Raw genomic sequence first — 23,434 nt, 5'->3', positions numbered from 1 at the left:
CATCTACAACTAAAAAATACTCTAAAAACAAGCAAGCAAGCAAGCAAGCAAGAAAGAATACTTTACCCAGGCGAGGTGAACCAGTGGCCTTGGAATCGTAGGGAATGTGTTCTTGAACTAACTGGCTTTGAGCCTTTGCATGTGAAGCTCCAAGAAGAAACAATAGTGGCATCTCGTCCGTCAGTGTCTACGGGGATTGTCCCAGGGATCCCCTCACTTAGCAAAATCCTTGGACACTCAAGTTCCTTCTAACTGGCCTGGTATTTGCATACAAACTATGCCCTTCCCCACCCCCTTATACTTAAATCATCTCCAGATTACTTATAGCAGCTAATCCAATGTAAAGACTTAGTGAAGAATTGCTATACTGTATTCTTTAGATTACATTGAGGAAAGTTTGTGTTCAAAAAAGATGTAATTTTAAAGCTATATATTTATATCACTATAAATAAATATATTATTGTAAATATATGTGTGTACAGGCACACACATATATTTTTTTCTTTTAACCCCAGTGGGTTGAATCTTCTGATTCAGGACCCGCAGGGGCCGAGGGCCGGCTGCAGTAGCAATGGTGGCTGCTTGGCTCTGGAGATTGACGGCCTGGGTTTGAATCCTGGCTCTGTCGTTCATGAGCCACGTGACCTACAGTAAATTATTATCATTGCCTGGATTTTCCAGAAAATAAAACCTGGGTCAAAGCTCACGTGGTGAGACATCTTTGGGGGCTGCTTTAGTGAAAGCACAGTGAGCAAGGTCAGGGACGTGGAAGAGGAGTTTAGGGACACACAGCAGGCAAGTCAGTTGGCGCCTTGTGGGATGTGGCAAGGACTCTGACCTTTAACCTGGGATCCACTGGAGGGTTTTGAGGATGTGTCAACTCACATTTAACAGGCCAACCCTGGCTGTCATGAGAACAAGGGCAGAGCCCAGGGCCCCCCAGGACTCTGTGGCAACGATGCAGGAAAGAGCTGGCCATGGGGCAGCCCCGGGTGGGGCAGCCAGGTCCCTGAGCGAGCTCTGGATGGATTCTGAACGGCGGTCCTTCGGGTTTGCTGATGGATGGGGTCTGGGGACGGGAGTCTCCGGGTTTGGGCCCGAGCAGCTGGAAGGGTGGCAGCACAGCTCACTGAGATGGGAAACATGAGGAGCAGACGAGGGCGGAGGTTGGAAGTCGGCGGTGCTGAGCTGGGGGCGTCAGTTAGGCCTCCTTCCCCACACCTGCCTGGGGAGGTGACTCGCCTGTCCACACTGTGCGGGGCCAGCCCCTGACCCTGAGTGGTCTGCTGCTGTGCCTAAGATTGGGGCGTGGGAATGGCAGTCAGGTTTGGGAATCCCGGGTCCCCAGTGTACCCAAGGCTGCCATCCTGTGTCCCCTCATTGGCCTCTCTGTCCCCGTCCCTCCCCTGCTCCTCCTGCCTTCACTCACCTGCCACCTCTACATTTTCAGTGTTTCTAATAGACATTGGGGCCGTCACAAACCTCTCTTAACCTTGTGAACATCAGATCATCTGGCCACATTAAAGAGAAAGGGACAGACGGGGCGGATACAGCAGAGGAAGACAAATCCAGCAATTTGGTGGTCAGATCTGTGACCAGCTGTGCATGATTCTGTTTCAGCTTGGTGGCGTGGGTCTCATTCAGGACAGGCTGGCTATGCCATAGAACATGGCAGTTGTGAAGATAGAGTGATATTTTCTATTAATTACTGTAACATTTAGGACTGGTTCCAGCTGCATGTGACAGACCCCCCCCCCAAAAAAAAAATCAATGGCTTAAATGCTCTAGAAGCTTATTTCCTCTCAAGAGAGGCACTGGACCAGGTATGGCAGCTGCCTGCCCTCCTCGCTGCTTCCAGAGCTGCTCCAGTGTGTCACCCCTAGACTTGTCCCCATGGTCCAAAATGGTGACTACACACCCAAACAACAGAACCAGTTTCCTTGCTGCAGAGTGTAGGAACAGCAGTCACGAGCTGCCCCTGTCCTGGAAGGCACCCAGAGGAACTGCACAGCACATCAGCCTGCATGTCATTGTCTGAGCTCAGCCACTGGCCACGGCTGCTCAGGGGGAAGGACCTTGCCCTTTGCTGGACACAAGGCCAAGTGCATTACAAATGAGGAGGGGGGTGGATGGGCACAGGCTGCCAGTAGGCTGGGAGACGCTTGCTTGGGTCCTGGTTATCAGGGTTGGCCAGCTGTGGGCAGCTCGTGGGAGGCCTGCTGGACTCACGGGGCTGCGCTGTGGGTAGAGATAGGACTGAGGGGGAAAGTCCATTCTCAGCTGAAGTCCCCCAGGAGCTGGCGAGGAAGGCGATGCACAGGGAACATGACTACGACTTGCCAAGCACTGTCCCCGCTGCTAGCCCACGGACACAGTCAAGACTCCCTTGAGTGCTACGGGGTGGTGCGTCCTGCCCATGAGAAGGGCGAGCCTGGAAAAAAATGCATGAATGAAGATACCAATGCAGAGCTGGAACAGAAGCCTGGCGCTGCCGGAACTGTCCCTGAAAGCAACCCCTGGCTCGTATTCTCTTGGGGCTCACAGACATCCCAGGGGAAGAGCGCCTGCCAGGGGGCTGGTCTGGTGCCCTCACCCTGCGCTGGGCAGAAAACTGGCCAGGAGAGCCTCCTTCTTCCTCCTGACCCAGCAGTCAAGCGTCAGGGACCTCAGACAAGCTGCAACTTGCCCAAACCTCCATTTCCCTGGACTCTGAGATGGAGATCACAGCAGTAGCCCTGCCGTGGGGACTGAAATGAGCTCCTGTCTATAAAACACCCAGGGGGTAACCCAAGCCAGTGTCTGGGCCATTAGAATGGCGCCCCTTCCTTTCCCTCTAAAGCTTGGCCCCCTCCCTCGCTCGGGAGTCATCATTCCCAGGTTTTTTTCTGACTCTTCCATAACCCTGGGAATGTTCCTGATAGCCTAGAATTTTCTAGACTGGCAGCCTTCCCACAGTGCAGTCTTCTCTGGCCCAACTACCCCACCAGTGGGGCCCCAAGCCCTGGCAGTTGGAGAGCTTCCTAAAATCTGGGGAGGGCTTCCTAAAATCAAAGATCATGGAGAGAAATTAAAGTAAGACTTCCCAAACTGTGTGGGATGAAGGGCTTTAAGAAGAAGAGGTTCCAATTTGTGGCGGACCAATAATTCTGTAAAATTCAGTGAAAATGATCTGAAAAGAATTGAAATTTTAAAAATGACAATACAAATCCCCAATTTTTCTTACTGAGTCAATGTACATAAAATGATGCCCTTAGCATCTCAGAAAGTGTCTACATGCTTACTGTCAATTAGTGACCTTATCTTGTGAAGACCCCAAAACCCACAGAGATTGAGAAACCACATTTTAAGAGGTATTGCCTTGAACAGTCTGTACTTTCTACTTTCTAAAGGAAGTCGTGCTCTTCTTCTTTTTTTCAAGACAAGCAAAGCTCTGTTGTGTGACATTAGATATTATAGAGAAGCCACTACTTCCCTAAATTCCATGTCTCAGCTCATGGGTTTATTTTCTAATTTTTCAGTTTGCAATCAAAAGTTGCAAGGTACTTGCTGATGTGTTTTCTATTTTTTTTTTTAAGAAAGAGAGAGAGATAGAGAGAGAATTTTTAAATATTTATTTTTCAGTTTTCGGTGGACACAACATTTTTATTTTATTTTTATGTGGTGCTGAGGATCGAACCCAGCGCCCCACGTATGCCAGGCGAGTGCACTACCGCTTGAGCCACATCCCCAGCCCCGTGTTTTCTAATTTTGTTATTTTTTTTTATTTATTTATAATTTTTAAAGGTTTATTTTTAGTTGTAGGTGGACATAGTACCTTTATTTTATTTTCATGTGGTGCTAAGGATCAAGCCCAGTGCCTCATGCATGCTAGGCAAGCACTCTACCTCTGAGCCACAACCCCAGCCCCTAATTTTGTTTTGATGATACCCCTGTAGGGTCTATGGAGTCAAGGGCAATGACTTTTTATAACTGGACTGATGAAGATCGTGGATAGTGGTGATGATGATGGGGCGGAGTAGGAGGCACAAGGAGGCACTTTCTCCTTGCTGCACACGCTGGCTGGCTGACGGCCCGCTCCACCTTGCTGGGTTTACCGAGTGCCCTCGGGAACCACAGGTGCACTGTCCCACACAGCTGTGGCCAGTTTACTGTAAGCCTCCTTGCTGAGCACAGCCATGGCAATCAGGCCTAACTACCACGAGAAGAGTCACTTCTGCCAAGGACCCAAGGCTTCTGGGGATCCATTTTGTCCACTGTCACACTGGACGCAGGCAATAGCCCAGCTTCAGTAAGCTGTCATCTTCCAGCATTGCCAAGGCACCAGGCAGGCTGAACCAAAACAGACCCCCCAACCCCCTGACACTGTGACCCAAGAGCCCTGGACACAAATCAAGAGGCGGCAGGGACCTCTGCATTGCCTGTGCTAGCACGTGGGATCGGGGCTGTCACACACCAAAGACCAGTGAGACAAGTGCTTGGCATCTGATATCATCAGTAGATACCCCAGTACATGAATGCTATGGGGAAATGTTTAGCTTTTCTTAATCTAGGAAGAAATAACCATTTTCACTTTTATTGTCTGATGAATGGGACCAACCTCTATGCTGCCTCCTCTTCCCCAGCACTTTCTATCATTTGTATTTTAAGGTCAAAATTAAAAGCTAGTTCATCTCTGGGCCCGTGGGCCTGATACATTTGGCCCTGTGTAGCTGTACATTGTAGAATCGGACTATAGCTCTTCACTAGAGAGAGTCACTTGTCCACCCAGTAACTGACAGGGGAGGTCCAGAGGGGCCGTGGCTCTGTCATATCACCAATGTTCCGGGTTTCTTCTGTTTTCTGTCTTCTGCTTTCCCCATCATGGTCTCTTCTGATCAAAAGATGGACTGCACCCCAGTCCCATGACCGTGGGCCAGGAAAGTAGAGGAGACTGCCGGAGAAATAAAACATAAACTCTGGGAGATTTTCATAGAAGTTCCATTGGCCAACACTGAGGAATATGGGCAGCAAGGGAGGCTGGGAAATGTACTTCTGTAGCTAAGAACATTGATGCCCTCAAAGAAAATTTCTGTTAATAAGGAGGAAGGAAGGGGGAAGAGTGGGAGGTAACAGGTGGTGTCTGCTCATCTCTTCTTTGGCATCTTGGAGAATGGGTCATCTCATTATCTTCCCAGCAGGACACTGAATAACAATGACCCCTTAAGTGCCTATGACAAACCAGAAAGTGTGTCAGCCCTTGACACCCATTTTTTCCTTTGATCTTTGCAATAACCCTGAAGGTGGGTGATTACATCCCCATTTTCCAATGGAGGTTGGGAAATGTGTCTTGAAAGGAGACGTGACAAGCTCAGCGTTTTAACCCTGGGCTCTCAACCCCTGAAGCCCACCTTTCCACTATGACTCAAGTGTCCATCTTGATCATGGCCCCAGGAGGAAGGTCCAGTACTGAGAGTCATTCTCGCTAGAGATCCTGCCAGTCCAGCACCCCGTGTCACCTGGGTGGGTTCCTCTGCTGCTTTGTTCCAGGGGTCAGCCCACCAAGATAGACAATGTGCTGTCCAGTCTCACGTGACCGTATGCTGTGTTTTGGAGTCTGCAAGCTGTTTGGGAACAGTTTCTGTCAGCCCAAGTGCTGGGAAGCTCATCTTTCTGTTTCTTGGGATCCAGTGACGCCTGAGTCTTGGAGAAATTGATGAGTCAATGTCCTTAGTTCCCAGTAAGAGACGTGCATTGTAGATGGTCACACAGAAAAGGAACAAATAACACAGCTGTGTCCAGGAAACAATATCACTAGGTTCCTTGTTTGTTTATTCTGTTTATATCATCAAAGGCTGTAAGTTCCTCCCAACAAACTAAATAGGTAAATAAAGGATGAAGGGTCCCTGGTAGGATTGCGGAAAGAGGTCGGGGGAGGAGACTGGAGGTTCTAAAACTTCCAGCACAACAGCAGCTCTGAAGAGGAAAGCCTTGCGGGTCCGACCACCATGCCTCAGGCAAAGCTGCCAAGGTACCCCTGCCGCCCTTCAGCACCAATGTCATGGACTTCTCCCTAGAGCTGGGTGCTCTTGCCACCACCAGGCCAGCAGAAAAATGCAGAAGCCATGAGAGTCTGTTTTCTCATCTTGGCCACTTCCACATCTGTCTTACGTGGGTATGTCATACCTGTGAGTTTTCATTCCTATCCTGGAAAACTGGACTCAAATATGCAGAAGTATCTAACTAGGGGAAGGTGATTCAAATATGAGGGATCAGCAGCTTGAGGATCCTGTGTTGATGGAATGGTTGTGTATCTTGACCATAGCAATGTCAACATCCTGCCTGTGATCTTAGGCTCTAGTGTCACCAGGTGTTACTATTGGGGGCAATGGTAAATGGAACTCAGGGTCTCTCTGATTAGTTCCCACAACTACATGAAATCTACAATTATCTTAATACAAAAAAAAAAAGTTTAAATGTGAAAGACACTACTAAGAGAATGAAAAGCCACAGTCAAGGAGAAAATTTTTAAGAAATATATGAAATAGAACTTGTATCCAATACATAAAAAAAAAAACCCTTCAAACTCAATGGAAAACATGAACACAATTGAAAAGTAAGGTAAAGATCTGAATAGACATGCAACAGAGATATACAACTGTCAAATAAGCATATCAAAAGATGTTCAACATGGTATTTTGTTAAAGAGTTACAAAATCAAAACAACAATGAGATATCACCTGGTAAAGTAGCTAAAATCCAAAATGTTGACACCAAATGTCAGGAAGGACATGGGGCAAGAGGGATTGCCACTCACTGTTGGTGAAACGAAATAGGACAGTCACTTGGGAAGTCAGTTTGGCAATTTCTTACAAAACTAAACATACTCTTTCCGTAGGATGTAGCATTTACCAAAATGAGTTGAAAATCTGTATCTACACAAAACCTTATACGTTCATTTTTATAGCTTAATGTCATTTCCCAACCCTGGAACCCACCTAGATGATGTCCTTAATGGGCAAACATATAAACTGTGGAACATTTGTGCAATGACATGTTATTCAACTACATAAAGAAATAAGCTACTGAATCATGAAAGTAAACTTCCATGAAGGAAACTTAAATGCTTGTCTTTCATTGAAAGAAGCCAGTCTGCAAAGGCTACACACTGCAGGATTCTAATCATGTGGTGTCTGGAAAAGGTAAATTTACGGAAGATAGTAAGAATAGGAAGATCAGTGATTGCAGAAGTTGACTGGGGAGGGATGAAAAGGCAGAGTACGGGGTTTTTAGGGCAATGAGTTTATGAGACTGTAATGGTAGGGACACATCATTATGCACTTGTCACAGGCCCTAGAACTACACCACATGATGAGTGAATCCTAATGCAAACCATGGACTTTGATTAATAATAATGTATCATTATTAGTGCATCAACTGTATCAAATGCATCACCCCTAATGCAAGATGTTAACAACAGAAGAAGCTGTGATGGAGGGTATATTAGAACTCTCTGGACTTTGTGCTTAATTTTTTGTTAACTTCAACATTGTCTAAAAATAAACTTTCTTTTCTTTCCCTTTTTTTTTTTTTTTTTGATGGAGTCTTGCTGTGCTGCCAGACAGGCCTCCAATCCTGGCCTCAAGCGATCCCCCCATCTCTCAGTCTCCTGAGTACCTGGGACTACAGGCATGAGCCTTGTGCCCAGCTGAGTTTAATATTTTATAAAAAGAGAGAATCATGACTATGATAGGAAGTTGCTATAGAATTACATAAAAGGTAGAGAGCTGCTCCTTTGCCTAGAGAGAAAATATGTATAGTCAAGTCATGTCAGAGAAAAGCAAGTAGATAAAGAAAATGTTGTACATTTATACCAGATAAAGAAATGTAGTACATTTATACTAGATAAAGAAAATGTAGTACATTTATATTGTTTATACACACACACACACACACACACATATATATATGCATGTGTATCTGTGTGTGTGTGTGTGTGTAAACACACACATACACAGTGGTGTACTACTTAGCCATAGAAGGAAATCCTGTCATTGGATGACTTGGGTGAACTGGGAGGACATTTTGCTAAGTGCAATAAGCCAGCGGACAGACACACACCACATATTCCCACTCCTGTGGCATCTAAAACAGTCAGACTCATCAAAACAGAGAGTAGATTCATGATTGCCAGGAGCTGGAGGAGAACCGAGTTGGGGGCAGGTTGGTCAAAAGTTACCAAATTCCAATTAGAAAATGTAGTAGTTTCAAGAGATCTATTGCACAACCCAGTGACAATAATTAATAACAATATATTCTTGAAAAATGCTAAAAGAGATTTTAAGTGTTCTCATTATAAATGATAGCCTTATAAGATAATGCATATGTTAAAAACTGTATTTAACTAATCTACAATCAATATATTCTTTAAAACATCATGTTATACTGAGGAGGCTGAGGAAGGAGGATTGCAAGTTCAAGGTCAGCCTCAGCAACTGAACAAGGCCCTGTCTCAAAAAAAAAAAAAAAAAAGTTGGGGATATGGCTCAGTGGCTAATTGCCCAAGACAAACAAACAAATAAAATGTTATATATGATAAGTACATACAAATTTATCTGTCAATTGAAATAAAGTAAAAAATAATAAAAAACACACACCAATAAGAAAAAAAAAAGAAAGAAGCCAATACAAGGGCAACAACAGTAGCTAAAGAAATGGAAGTTACAGGAACACTTTATACATCTTCCATCAACAAAATGTAAATTAGGGTGCTACTTCACGTGTGTCAAATTAGCACCCGCTGAAGAGCCTGGCACCTGGTGTTCAGCAAGCTGTGAGGAGGGCATGCAGCGAGAGGATCCCCCGCTGGTGGCAGTGCCTGTAATAAACACTCCTGCCTGTCACATGGTGAGCCAGAGCCACAGAGATGTTGGTGTCCTTTGTGCAGATAATTCTAGAAATTTATTCTAAAGAATGTTTCCCGAGGACCTAAAGCCCATTCTGAAATATTGCTCAGAAAAAACTGTCTGATCTCTCTAATAAACAGATGACATTTAAAAAAATGGGTGAGGCTGGGGAGACATTCCAGGCCAAAGGAGTGTTTTAAGACAGGATAATCAAATGCCGTACAGACTCTGTGTGCACCTGACATAAATAAATAGCTAAGACTTCTTTAGACATATGAACAAATTTTAATGTGGGCTGGATATTAGATTATGTTAATGAATTATTGTTAATTCGTGTGCAAAAATGGCAGATGGTTATGTTTAAAAAGTCATTCACTATCAGAGAGGTAATTTGAAGTATATATGGTAAAATGGCATGCTAAAAATAATGCAAAGTTAATTATTTTTTTAAAAATTAAAAAAGCAGATAAGAATATAGGCAGTGGGAGAGGTGTGTAAGATGTGAAATAGGACATGCAAACGTTGGTCACGGTTGAAGATTTTTGTCATGGGTGAAATTCATGATACATCTTTAACATACTTGCAACTTCATAATAAGGAGTTTTAAAAATGCCCTCTTACGACAGACTTCTAGTTGCTCCTCCCCATGTTATAGTTTAATTCTGCCCCAGTTGCCTGGTGGACTCCTTCCCAGCCTTCCTAGGTACAGCCACGTGACTAAGTTCTGACCAGTAAGAGTCTTGCTGTTGACAATTGTGGACGTGTTCCAATGGTCTTCACCACTTTCCCAGTCTATCCTACTAGGCTCAGAAATACGGGGAAAGGAACCAAGGACCCCTGACCCTTCATTGCATGTTCTCAGGAAGTTCATTCCTTACCACATAAAAATTAGACTGAAAGATACGTCATCCCTCTGGTTTAGGACCAGTCTCTGTGATGACAGCGAGGGCTTACTTTCCAATGCCACCTATTGAGCCGCCCATGCACAAGGACTGTCACTGGCATGGTTTCAGTCTGCCAACCAGAGGAAATGCATGAACTCCATGGGCACCGCTGGGGACTTGGGGCGACAGCCTGATTAGGAATTTTCTTAGCCACTTACTCACTTGAGACGGATTATGAAAAATTGGTATTCAGCATGTACTATGTGCCAAGCACCTTCCTGTGTCTGGAAAGACAGATGAATAAGATACTGTGTGTCCCCTTTGTAAAACACTTTAGTCTTGTCATACAAAACTGAGGACAGAAACACGTGCTCCATTGGTGGAAAAACAGCAGCTCTGTCTAAGATCAAGCCCAGTGCTACCATCTGTGTGATTAGATGTAGGAATCTGAATCTCCACTGCCTGCTGTGGTCCAGTGAACAAACCAAAAGAGAATGGAGTAAGTTTTCTAATTTTTAAACTGCGAAAGCATTATAACAACAAAAATATTTTAGAGGAGAAGATTCTACATCATATATACACTATTTTCATTTTTTCTGTGTACTCCAGTTCTTGCCTATGTTTATGTACGATTTTTTACAATACCTAACAAGAGAATAGGTAGATTACATTCTGAAGTGTTGATCTAACCCTCACCTCAGCGGCTCGTAAGCATTTTCTTGTATGTCTATCTAGCCTGCATAAATATTTGGATGGTTACATAATATCCCGTCATTCTAATCTCATATTTTTAGTCATTTAATATTTATTAATAAGGCTTTTAAATGTTTAATTTTAAGTGTCTCTGATAACAAATGCTACAATAAGCAATTTCAAAAATTTAACTTCTTTTCTTTTGGATTATTTCTTAACAAAGGCATCAAATGATATAAATCATCAGTTCAAAAGATGAATTATTTTTATGTTTCCTACCACATTGATTTCCAGAAGAACACGAATCATCCTTACTACAGTATAACAGTCTGAATAGAACTTCACCAGATTTGAGCACTATCACTAACATTTTTGGTTAATTTAGAATATATACTTTAGAAATAGGCTCATAGAAGAAAACCTCTTTTCTTATTTGTGAGTTGGCTGCTCTTGTGGGAATGTAAATGTCTTCTGTGCACTTCTGGGAGGTCACAAAGATTTCACTGGATCTCTAGTTTTTAATAATGTCTTCTTTTGCTTTTAATCAATGCAATTTTTAGTAAAACTTTTAAAAAATGTTTTCTAGTAATTTAAAGCTAGCAAGGATAAACACGGCAAGTGAATCCCATGGCTTTTACTGTGATTAAGCAGAAAGTATGAGCATCAACGATTGCCAAGACGGTCAGGATTTCATGCTACATGAAGTACAGAGCAGATCACAGTGAAAGACACAGCTCCATCTACTGTAAAGACTTTGAATTGGATAGCTCCAGGTTTTGCCTCCATGGGGCTCCTCTCATAATGGCTTTGGGACTTCTCTGTGTGGCGTCGAGCTCACAGTCCTTTACTGAGAGGGGAGGGATATAAACCTGACAAACTTGAGGCTGCTGCTGCCCTCAAGGAGCTCCTGGCAGAACAGCTGGAAGGCAGCAGCTAGTTTAGGCTGACATTTCACGCTCTGCAGACTTTGTGCTGCCTCACAAGGGCCAAGGGTGTAGGAGAAAGAGGGAGTTACTCTGCTCTACTTAAAGCCGGGAGCATCGAAATCAATGGAATTAATCTATGAGTTGGGCAAAGACCTAGGAGAGTGCTGAAGAGGTGACTGGAGAATTGGAAACCCAGGGTGAAGGGGAAGGAGATGCCAATGGTGTTTCTGCTTATGCTGACCAGCATTTCGAGTCAATGAAAGGGCACAGTCAGGGGCGAGGGCTTCTAGATGGACAAGGTCATTCATTTACAGTAACTATGTATAGTGACATAGGGTGACAGCATGTTCTGAGCAGGGAGAACCTTCAAGCAACTCTTCTCTAGGAGATGAACAGGACACTCAAGTAGAAAGCAGCCCCTGATGTAAGTGTTAGAATGAACTTATATGCAGCATGGCTTGGAAGTAACGAGGAAGAACTCTTCTTTCTTCAATGAGTAAGGTTCAGAGCAATGGGGCATCAGGTGGCAGAATCGGGCAATGGCACCAAGAACAGTTGAGATAGACACTGAAGAGTAATGGATTTCCAAGGACACAGAAAGAGAGGATGGGTGTTTCAGGTAAGAGGAAAAGCGTGGACGGCTGCCCTGAGGTGTGGAATTTCATCATGTGTTTAGGAAACAGTGCAGCTTGGTGTGGCTAAGGGTTGGTAAGGTGGCAGGACAAGAAGTTACTTAAGCGGGGACCAGCTTCTAAAAATCTTGAATTCTAAGGCAAAAAGTTTGCACACATCAGAGAGTCATTGAGAGGTTTTTTTGTTTTGTTCTGTTTTTCCAGTTCTAGGGATTGAACCCAGGTGCACCCTACCACTGAACTATTTCCCTACCCCATTTATAAATTTTACTTTGAGACAGTGTCTTGCTGTGTTGCTCAGGTGGGCCTCAAACTTGAATTCCTCCTGTTCCAGCCTCCCAAGAAGCTGGGAATGTATGGTGCACCAGCTCCTTTGGGAGCTTTGAAGTGGAGCAGAGACAAGAGAACAATCACCTCAAAGCAAAGTGGAGGGTGGGTCATGGCAGGATGAGGACGCAGATCAGAGAAGCTGGTCAGGAAGAGAATGCAAAGAGTTCCGAAGAGACGCAGAGGACCCGAAACAGGGGAGTGAAGGGGAAAGAGGAGGAAACAATCACACACGAAGTTCAAATTCACCTATGGAATACCAGCCTGGGCTGATAGCTGGACCCAGGCGGTACCTTTAACAGGCTGGGACAGTCAGGGGAAGGAATGATCAGGTGATTATGATCTACTTGTTGCCAATACAGGTATTACACATAGAATTACACATAGAAAGTGCTATATCTATGTTCTATATATTGTTATTATTATTTACCTCAAAAACTAGGTCATCTTTATACATAACTTTTTATACTTTTAGCAAAATGTAATTAGATTTCTTTAGAGTAAGCAAACTACCAGAGATCACTAGAAAACATGATTTATTGCCCATAATATCATTAACCTTTGAATGAAAGCCTGTATAATGCATGTCTATTCAACATTGCCTCTGAGAAGCAACTGTAAATTATTAGGATAATGACACCCAGTTTACCCCTGTCTCCTAGCCTCCCAAGGGACTGTGCGCTTCTCAAAGTCAGACACTTAACTGTATTCTCCATTGTATCCCCAATCTCCAGGGGAGTCTTATAAGGTGGCCATTGCTCCACAGGCATTTGTCAAAAGTAGATGATGGATGGATGGAAGGAATGGTAAAAAAGATTTAAATGCTTGGGGAAAAAGAAACTTTCTTTTAAACAAAATATAATGTTTTAGACTCAGAAAATTGTCAAATGATCCACCCAAGGGAAGTGCCCAACGACTCGCTGATAGACTCCCTGAGAGTCAGAATCCTACACAGAGGCAGCTGAGGCTAAGCCACCAGATATGTTCTCCCTGGGAGCAGCTTTCTCAACCATAGCCTCATATGAGAGATCATGGTTGAAGGAAAGTTTGGCTGAATAGATGCCATGGGAAGTCTCGAAATGGATGTTTAGCTTAAAATGTTAAGTAAGGCTCAAGTATTCCAGACCAGGAAGCCATGGTGCCTGAGAACAATGAGGCTTCAGGGAATGTCTGCTTGGATGAAAACTGGCCCAGTACAGCAGGAGGAGTGGACTGTGGTCTAGGTTCACAGTGGTATTGTCCATCCTGAGTCCTTGGACTGGCCAGGAGCACTCTAAGCAGGAGAGAGAGGGCTTTCCCTACTGAGGTTCATGGAAGACCACCTGAATCAGAATTACCCAGGAACTGCATGCACCTGCAGAGTTGCAGGTCCTAGCCCAAGCCCTCAATCAGAATCTGAGAGTCATCCTGAGAATCTGCACTCTTAACATCTTCTGGGATCAAAAGAGATCTATATTTGAAACTCAGCTAACCCTCACACTGTCCATCTAAACTTGGACAAACTAAAACATTCCCCTGGATTTTACTTCCTCTGCACAGTGCAGATAGAAAAACTCCTTTTGCCCCGCGGGGCAAAAGGAGTTTTTCTATCTGCACTGTGCAGAGGAANGGGGGGGGGGGGGGTGTGTCATTCTGAGCGCTGGAATGAGGCATCCAAAGCCCAGAGCACTGGAAGGCAGCCCCAGCTCAGAGCTGGGGTGGGCAGGGGAGCAGGTGAAACCTTCTCCTCCAAGCTGCCTTTCTGAATCGCTAGTCCCTGTCCTCCCCGAGCAGGTCTCATCTTCCTCTCCACTTCTTGCCACCCCAGCTCCTATGCTGGAGTGGCAAGAGGGTTCCCTATGATGTACATTCACTCTGCTTATCCCAGCTCCCGGCTGAAAATGTTCCTTTCCCCACAAGCACTGGGAATCACAGCTGCATCTACAGTTCTTCCTTAGGTGATCTTGCTCAGCCTCCCAACTAGCTCCCTTCAAACCCACCCTGGGATCCCGTCCTGGTGCCTTTCAGTTCCTTAATTATTTTTTTGTCATGGTAAAATACATGTAATTTTTAATTGTTTTCACCATGTTTTTGTGTCCAAGTCGGTGACAGTAAGTAAATTTGCAATGTTGGGCAACCACCATCACTAACCATCTTCAGAACTTTATCTTCATCCCAAATTGAGACTGGACTGCATTAAACCTTCACTCTACATTTCTCCCTGTTCAAATCCTGCGATGCCACCATTCTTCTGTCTACACATTTATGCATTCAAGGCACCTTATATAAGTGGAATTACTTAACATTTGTCCTTTTATATCTGCTCATTTCCCTCAGAATAATGTTTTCAAGGTTTGTTGGTGTTAATAAGTATCAGAATGTCACTCCTTGATGGTTGAATAATAGTCCGTTGTGTGAACAGACCACATTTTGTTGATCCATTCTTATGTCCAGGGTGTCTGGGTTATTCTCACCCTCTGGCTGTTTGAATAATGCTGCTATCAACACGGGTCACACAGACAGTTCCTCTCTTCAGATACTTTGGGTCTGCATCTAGCTCTGACCTCTGCCTTTCTGCTTCTTGGCTTCATTTGCTTCTGAAATGCACCCTCTCGTATTTACAGTACATATCTGCCTGCAGCTTCTAGAATGACATACTTATAGCATCCCAACAGTGAGGCATAGGGATTAGTTTTCACTAACTCTTGGCAAAAAAAAAAAAAAAAAAAATCCTGGAGGATTTTGATTGGCTGGGGTCTTGGATCCAGTTGGTGACTCATGATTGCTTCAGCCTCCATAAGTCTAACTCCGAGGTTAGGGTAGGGTCCATGACCAGAAGTCCCACAGGATGCATTGCTGGAGGTAGGGTCGCAGGGAAGAGACTTACTACTTATAGATGAAACCACATTTATTCAGTATACTAAAACATGTGCCCAGCCATGTTTTAGTGTGGAAGTCACTGCATCATGTAACTTGCCTTGAAATTACACGAAAGCAGGTAACCTAGATGAATTATTTAATGAGTGGAATGTGTTTAAATTACATGGGATCATATAAAGACTTAGGTTTTGCCCTCTTCTTCCCTCTCTTTCTTTCTGCTATATGCTGGACTTTGGAGCTACAGAGATGAGGAAAACAAGCACCATCTGTATACTTGGGGTACTGTGCTTAGTGGGAAAGTGGGTGGGGGAGGTCAGGGAGAAGAGTGATCCCTGGGGTGTCCGGCTATGATCAGGGTGATGTTTCCGTGGGAAAACCAGATGGGGAGCATCAACTGTGTTGGAGAGGAGCCAGAGAAAACAGCAGGATGAGGGGCTTTCAAGCCACATTTTGAAGGACCAGTACCTCTGTAGAGCACAGAGGGCTTCCCAGCAAAAAAGTGGAATAACCATGCTAACTACCCAAGTCAAAACACAGTGACCCCGCAATGTCCTGTCTCTGGAAAGGATAGCGTTTCCATAGAAGTCATAGGAGAAATTATCCAAGTATTATTTTAGTACCATGCTAGATATTATAAGACATTCAAAAGGTTCATTTAGTGGCCGGTAGTGTCTTAATGCTTTTTACAAAATAAGAAGCATGACACGTTAAATCAGTGGGCACCAGTAGATTGTGATAGCATTTTTAAATGGGATGGGTGTAGAATAAAAAAAAAAAAAAAGAAGAAGAAGTCAAAGGAGGTCAGTGTTGCCAGAGAGCGAGGGACTATGGAAGCAGGACAAGCCCAGCTAAGGAGGACATTGAATTTCACACTAGAAATCTTGGCTGGGCACAGTTGAAGATTCTGGGCAGTGGAGTTACTTAATCAGACTTGTGAGTTAGAAAACTCAGGCTAGAAGCAATGTGAGATTTGAAGTGGAAAGTAGGGATCCTGGATGTGGAAAGGAGTGGGTCTTGAGCTCATGGGGACTTCAGGGAGTTCGGACATGACAGTCTTTTCACTGTGAATTGTGAAGAAGAAGGAAGGTTATAACAGGGCAGTGCGGAAGCTTGCAGTTGGGGATGCTATTCTGGGGTCAGTTATGTGTTTCTGAAAAACCAGATGAGAGAAGGATCATGCAGGGGTAAGGGTTGAATTGTGTCCCCACGAAACACCTATGCTGAAATCCCAACCCTCAGCACCTCAGAACGTGACTGTGCTTGAAATCAGGGCCTTTATTGGGGTGATAAGTGAGGATGTGAGAGTAGGTCCTACCCAAGGTGCCTGGTGTCCTTGTAAGTTTGGGCACATAGAGATGTCAGGAATGTGCAAGCACAGACAAAAGGGCATTTAGGACACAGGGACAAAGTGGCCTTCTGAAAGCCAGGGAGAGAGGCTTCAGAAGGAACCAACCCTGATAACCCTTGATGTTGAACTTCTAGCCTTTAGAACAGGGAGAAAATACATCTTGACAGTCCATCTGGCCTGATACTTTTGTTGTGGCAGCCTGGGAAGACTAAGCCAGTGTGTCAAAGTCCTCCAAGACACTGGATGGACATGGAACTAGCCCGACATTTGCTTTCCTCTGATTGTCCTGGTTCATATCGCATGGAGCGGGGGTGGGCACCAGAAAACCATAGGGGAAAAGTCAGGAGGGTGAGAACTGAAGACAGAAGCCATGAGAAGTTCCACAGGTCCAGGCAAACGGGTTGGTAGTGAAGAGTGAAGCAATAAATGATAGAACTACATAAAAGCAATTTTAAAACCTATCCTTGTGTCTAGTTGCATTAAAAAATCGCAAACTTGGTTTTGTAATTCCAAGCTTTTTCAGAAATTGGCTTATCAGAAGTAGTAATGCTGCCTGCCTGCTGTTGATTCAGTGAAAATCCAATCTAAATTAAAAGGTCACTACCATTTTTTTTTTTTTCTGATGAAAAAGAACTGATGCCAAGGGTGGGGAAATTTTCTGAAGGGGGCAGTTGATCAAATACTGTGACACTGATTACCCTGTGCTATGGTCTTCTGTTGTTTCATTTTCCTCTGGGGAAAATACACTCTGTAAGAGAGCTCCTCAGGGAACTGGAAAAGCAGCAAGTAATTTTAGACAACTTCCTGGTAAAATACTACATGGTCTGAGGGTAGGTTCTATAAATCTAAATGAAACAAGCCTTAGGGAATTGGTATGGAAGTGAGGGCAGAGGTCATAGGCAGGAGAAGCCTGATTTGCCTGAAAAAGAAGATATCAAGAAATAATGATTTAATTTTTACTCTGGTGTGAAGAGCTGAAGAGAGGCATGATCTATTCATGCTCTGGGGCAGTGGAAAAGGTGTTGATTGTGCCTGACTGGTGTATATATTTTTCTAATGAAAATGCAATTTGAATAGAGCTTAGGGTGGCCATGAAAATGTGACTCTCCACTGGAGAGTCATAGATTTTGTCTTAAAGTCCAGTTTATTAGCATGTGCCAGGCCCTGGGCTCAATTCTTAGTACATGCATACATGTGCGTATATACACACAAAAGTTGAGGTCTAATTTAAATTCAATAAATTCAAGTGTATACGTCAAAGAGCCTACAAATGTTTAGTGTCCCCACTCTTACAATCAGGACTAAGGGCATTTCCATTACCCAAAAAAGATCTCTTATGGCCTCTTATACTCATCTCTCTCCCCGTCTCCTTTAGCACCTAATGTCTACTGCTCTTCTTCCCCTACAGTTCTGCCTTTTTCAGAATGGCATAGAAATGAAATCCTACAATATGTAGCCTTTTGTGTCTTTAAGTCAGGTAGTTGCAGCCTTCAACTTGCAACTTAAAAATTTCTACCTGCACACACCTGCACACCCAGCTCATTGGGATTTTGATTGCAATTGCTCAGAATCTATATATCAATTTTGGGAGAACTGGCATTTCTGCAATACTGTCTTTACTCCATGAACATAGTATACCTCTCTATTTATGTAGTTTTTACCTTCTCTTATCAATGTTTTATGGTTTTCAGTGTAAAACTCTTGCATATATTTATTTTTTGATGTTGTACGGAAAAATCAAATTGATTTCCTCTTTCACAGCACAACAAAACAGGTTTTTGTGACTTCAGAAAGGTGTGCATATTTCTCTCCACCAACAAGCAAACAATACTGCAGTGGACACAGTGGGGTAATGCTGTAATCTGCTTCAGTTCAGGCACTGTCTACATGGTGAAAGCATCTGATCCTAAAGGACGGGGGGGAGGGGGGGTACATTCCGATAATAACCCCCCACTTCAGATGCTAATTATAAGCTCCACGTTGTTTTACCTGTGCATCTGACCAACCAACTATAAATCATGACTCCCACAACCCTCTTTTGTTTAAATGCTAAAGAAGCTCACAGAACTCAGGGAAATACATTTATTGGTTTATTACAAAGGATGTTACAAAGGACACAGGTGAAGAAATTCATAGGTGACTTATGGGAGGAAGGACATGGAGCTTCTACGCCCTTTCAAGTTGTGCCCCCCAACCCCCCAGGATCTCCATGTGCTCAGTTATCCAAAAGCTCTTCAAAGTCTGGTCTTTTGACTTTTCAAGGAGGCTTCATTACATAGGCATAATTGATAAAATCATTGGTCATTGGTGATCAACTTAAGTTTTAGTCCCTCTCTTCTCCATGGAGACTGGCAGGTAGGGCTGAAAGTCCCAATCCTCTAAACCTGCTTTGGTTTTTCTGTTGACCAGTGTCTGTGCTACAAGCTAGGGTATGCCAGCCACCCGTCAACTCAATGGCACATAAAAGACACTATTTTGATGATTCCAAGGATTTTAGGAGGTATATGCCAGGAAATGGAAATGAAAACCAAATATATATTTCACATATCACAGATGCCATTGTAAATGATTTTAAAATTTTAATTTTTTATTATTTATTGCTAGAATATAGAAATGTATGTGATTTTTGAATGCTGATCTTGCACACAGTGATCTTGGTAAATCTGTATATTAGTTTTATCAGCTCTTTTATAGAAAATTGAGTCTTTTCTACAGGTTGGCTTCTAATTTTCATGTTTTATTTGAAAATAATTCCAAACACAGAAGTGGCAAGAAAGTATAAAGAACTCCCCCATGCCCATCACCTAGAAAGCCCATTCATTTTTGCTATCTATATCATACTACTATTTAGGGCAGAAAGACCTGAGCCAGGAGTAACACATTTCACTTGGTTGTTATGAATCTTCAGTCTTTCATTCAGTTTAGATCTTATCTTAAAACACTGGCAATTATAGTCCTTAAAAAAAACTCAAACAACTATTCTGCAATTTGGGTCTTTCTTGCGTTTCCATGTGGTAATATCCAGAATATTCATTTTTGGCAGAAATACTACAGACGTGATGATGCTCATGATGATTTGTTCCATCACTGGTGACATTAATGACAGTAGACATATCAGGAAGATCCTGGAGGCCCATATCCTTCCATCTTTGGTAGCAGAACTGAGTCTGGCTGAAACTGGACCAATTGGACCAATCAGGTCTGTGGAGGGACAAGACCTTGTTGGTGGGCAAGGCTCTTCCCAGGGCTCTCTGTGGGCAGATCTTGGCCCTTAGTATGCCTAGTTTCTAGAACTACTATGGTACATATGATTTCCCTTGACACATTTCTTGTTACTTAGAGAAACTAGGAATTCCTTAAACCTTACTTAGGTTAACATATAATTATGTAACACAATATGGTAGGAGTAGGGCTCACATTCTCTCCTGGGTTGTGACTGTCTGTTGCATCTGGCTGCTGGCTGAGGCAAACCCTATTTCTGCTGGAACTGTGGCCATGATGCACACACATCTATACTCAGCCTATGCTGGGTAATGAAAGTTCAGGGGACAGTATGCATTGCATCACTTTCCGTAAGTTTCTCCCAACAAACCCCATGTAATAGGTGGATTATTACCAACATGTCACTTAAAAATTTCTGAGTTGATAAGCTGGAGGATTTGACACTAATGGGGTATGGCTACTTCTCTCACATGCCAGTTAACTACTTGAATAAGGTAGGTATCTATCAGATTTCTTTTTTGTAAAGTTCTCATTTGTTAAATAAGAATTTCATGGGAGATGCTTTGAACCTATGTAAATTATCTCATTCCTTGTCCAACTTTTACCCACTAGATTTGGCAAACACTGATATTTCTTGTCTGACGATTGCAAAATTGTGATTTTATAATTCCATTATTCTAAATTTATTAATGCGTTCTATCTTAAGGAAAAGCTTCTCATTTATTTATTTAAAAAATATCAGTGTGGACTCATGGATTTCTAAGGGAAAAAAAATTAGCCCACAGGAAATGCATGCCACGAGGCATTGTACTGTTGATTAATGTGGTCTGAAGTATCAGCTATAAGATTTCTAATGATCCAAACAAAGTGTGAAACACTATCCCTTACAAGATTTTGTATTTTATATCTCCAGATTTAGAAAAAAACAGCAACTGGAGCATGAAAAGATAGGGCACTATAACAGATACCAAGTCCAGAAGTGAACTATTCAACAAATCAACAATTAATGGGCAATTGTGTAGGCATTTGGAAAAAAATTAATTTTGAACCATTCATCATCTCATATACTGAATCAATCCCAAATGGATCAATGTTTAATTACAACAGTCTGAAAATTTACATGTCCATTAAAACAGAATTCTTAAATTATGGCATATCTCTGCAATAAAATATTATGGGGGGGCCTGGAGAAAACAGCTAGGAGCTCTGTATATATTACTACAGACACATCTTCTGGATATATTAATAAAAAAAGCAAATGTAGTCAATGTACATGGCATACTGGCATTTTTATAAATGAGGAACACAAAGAATAAATAATTATCCTTGTATGAATAAAATTTCTGAAGAATGAGCAAGATATAATATTGTCTTTTGGGGGCATGAGAACAAGTGAAGTGGAGAGACTTTTTTTCACTGTGTATTTTTCATTGGTACTGATTGTAATTCTGGAAAGATACAATACCAAGTGCTATAATCTCTGAAGATTAAAATCCCTAAACTTCCCAAATTCACAATGCCCAGAGATTAAACATTTTGAATGTTGAAATCCAGAACACTTAAGACCCACTGAAGAAAAGAAAAAAAAAAAGGCTTTGGAAGAGGTTAGAAAGATGAATTCTGGGGAAGAGATTGATGCATCTTGATTGTATTCAGGAAAGTTGTATCAAGTTGGGTGGAATGAAAACCTAGAACCTAGTAAAGCATTACTCTGGATGCACAGAGGAGGGTGTTTCCAGAGGAGATGAGTGTTTGAGTGGAAGGGAAGATCCTTTCCCTATAGCTGCATTTGTGAAAATCAAGTTTCTTATTTGGCTCTTAGGGCAACTGCACATGTGGAGATGACCCACTGTGGTTTTTGACTGGTCTTATCACAAGATTTAGGTTATCTATCACTAAAGTTGAGATGTCTTCAGTTTTAATAAGCTGGGTGCACACATTTCCAACTACAGCAATATGCATTTGTATATTTCCCTTTTTGGTCCATTTGTGAACATAGTTCATATGCTCATAACTGCTTTTGCAGTGACTGTTATTAATCCTGAGAGTTGATGCTTACAAAAATGTTACTGTTGCCTATTTTACTGTGTAAAAATAAGGCTGTATCAAATAAAGCCTGTTTAAAAGTATAAATGTCTTAAAAATTTTTTCAAAATTTTTTCCAGAATGATATTTTTGGGATTTTTCCAACATCTGGGATTATGGCATTTGAGAATTGGGTCTTTCAGTATTATGGCCCAAATCCATCTTTTTTTTAGATGCTTTTTTTTTTTTTTAATGTAAGATGATCTGAGTAATTTTTTGTTGTTGTTGTTTAGATAGATACAATATCTTTATTTATTTATTTTTTTGTGTGGTACTGAGGATAGAGCCCAGCGCCTCAGAGGTGTAAGGCGGGTGCTCTACCACTGAGCTACAGCCCCAGCCCTTTTTGATAAATGAACTATATGTATGCACAACAATGAAAATCTTGCTAATGGAAAAGATAGATTATAAAAGGACACAGGAAGGAGGACAGTTTACCTGCCCATGAGTTTCCACTGCCAGTGTACACCTACACTGAGAGGCCATTCTGCTCAAAAAAGATTATGTCCAAACACCCTTTACATATTTACTGGGGAAATCTATTCCCAAAGTGCTTGGCATATAAGAAATAACATTTTTTTGAATATGCAGATCTGTCAAAAGCATTCCCATTACTTCTTAATTTTGCCCATGATGATTCCATGTTCAGTGAACCTTCAAGCCAATTTATGATAAACACATGATCAAAATTTCAGCACAGTAGAGATCAAGCCCATCAGCTCCAAAGCCCACTTATTAGCTGGGGCATGTTGGAAGTTATTCTGTTTCTTAACGTGTTTAAATGGGGAGCAATTCCAGCACCCACCAAGGTCCAGGCGTGTAAACCCAGACCAATCTCTCCAATAACAACGTAATTCCAGCAGGTAATACCAAAATTTTGAATAGTACTCACATCAGAATATTAAAACAAATAAAACTAGATTTATCCCAATATATCAAAAATAGTACCGTTCCAATGTGTCACAACACAAAATTATTAGATGTTTTATTTACACTCCTTTCCGGTAAAGAACACAGACCTTCACGCTGTCTGAAGGGCTCAGCGGCTACACGGGGCACGGAGGGGCGCAGGGCCCTGACCTGTGCGGCCCCCGCCAGGTGCCGCCGGTGACACCAAGTGCGTGAGCAAGCCCACCTGCTGCTACCATACCTCACCGGGGCCCAGCCGTCTACCGGGGTCTTCGGGAAGAGAGGCCTACACTTCGGGATACACTAAGCCGGTTTTGTTTCAGCCACTTCCCGCAGGTCCACCGATCCTTAACCCACCAGTGTGCCGCGGGTCCAACCCCTGCAAACGGGCGGTGTGCGTAACTGGGGCCATCGCCTACTTCTCTCGATCCGGCTACCCCGGTTCTGGGAGAGTGACTTTCCCAGGGCGGAGGCCCCCGCACCAGTAACGCGGGGGGCGGGCGACTGGGAAGGTCCTTGGGAACCCGGAGGGGCAGCCAGGGCGCCGAGCTCGGCGGAGAACAATTACGACCGCGGGGAAGGGCCGCGCCGAAGGGCGGTGGGCGCCAGACGGTGCCGACGTGGAGACTGGCGAGTCCATCGGGCCAAGCCGGCATCCGGCCGCGGG

The sequence above is a fragment of the Marmota marmota genome, unplaced genomic scaffold, assembly GCF_001458135.2.
Source record: "Marmota marmota marmota unplaced genomic scaffold, marMar, whole genome shotgun sequence".
Classification (NCBI taxonomy): domain Eukaryota; kingdom Metazoa; phylum Chordata; class Mammalia; order Rodentia; family Sciuridae; genus Marmota; species Marmota marmota.
The sequence above is the reverse complement of the archived record's forward strand: the minus strand, read 5'-3'. Positions refer to the sequence as shown.